This window comes from Leptonychotes weddellii, chromosome 7 (genome assembly GCF_054177405.1).
Source record: "Leptonychotes weddellii isolate Sample4059 chromosome 7, ASM5417740v2, whole genome shotgun sequence".
Classification (NCBI taxonomy): domain Eukaryota; kingdom Metazoa; phylum Chordata; class Mammalia; order Carnivora; family Phocidae; genus Leptonychotes; species Leptonychotes weddellii.
This window is the reverse complement of record NC_138375.1, coordinates 120001959-120002922: the sequence shown is the minus strand read 5'-3', so window position 1 is coordinate 120002922 and position 964 is coordinate 120001959. Positions and strand designations below refer to the sequence as shown.

Below are 964 nucleotides of genomic sequence, written 5' to 3'. Positions count from 1 at the left end.
CCTTCATTTGGCAGTCATCATCTGTACAAATTCTTCATAGTTGACTTGCCCATCTCCACCAATATCTGCTTCTCTGATCATTTCATCTACTTCTTTATCTGTTAGTTTTTCTCCCGTGACATGACGTAGCTCCGCGGATGTGACTGTTGCCATCCTTGTCGAAGACTCTGGATGCCTTGCGAATTTCTTCTTCACTGTCTATATCTTTCATTTTTCTAGCCATCATAGTCAAAAATCCTGGGAAGTCAACGGTGCCATTACCGTCGGCATCCGCCTCGTTGATCAGATCCTGCAATTCAGGTTCTGTTGGGTTCTGACTCAGTGACCTCATGACTGTTCCAAGTTCCTTTGTGGTGATGGTGCCATCGCCATCTTTGTCAAATGGGGAGAAAGCCTCCTTGAACTCTGCAATCTGTTCTTAGGTCAGCTGATCAGCCCGGGTGCCAGCGAAGGGAAGAGGAGCAGAGGGAGCGAGGGCGGCTGCACCAGCGCGGGGGCTGTGCGGGCGGGGCGCCTCCGCTGCCCCCGCGTGCCCGCGAGTAAGGGCGCCGCGCCCGCGGGGCTCCCAGCACCACTGCCCCATTTTATGTCTTATATCTCTAATAACAGATAAACCAGAAAAGTTTTAAAATTAAGCCGACAGTGTTCTTGATTTACGTACGGTTACACATCAAGGCATATTAACTACTTCCGTGAAAGACGATTTTACTTGCTCTTTTATACATACATTTAGCCCCCAGTTAAGCCGTTTTTGTAGGGGGTGGTCCGAGTTTGAAAAAGAAGCTATAGGAGTTTATCTGAATGACCAATAAGCCACAGGTTATTTTTATTTTATGCCCTCAGCATTTTTGCTGAAGTCTAGACAGCTCTCCTTCGGGTTCCTAAGAAACTTCACTAAATTTAAAAGATGACAGGGATAATTTGGGAAAGGGGGGGGATGGGTGGAAAGTTAGGCTCCAAGAAA

General features: G+C 47.5%; 1 pseudogene; it reads right to left on the bottom strand.

Annotated features, from left to right (window-relative positions):
* Nucleotides 1-544, bottom strand: LOC102736515 (calmodulin pseudogene; annotated as a pseudogene).
* Between the last annotated feature and the right edge of the window lie 420 nt (nucleotides 545-964).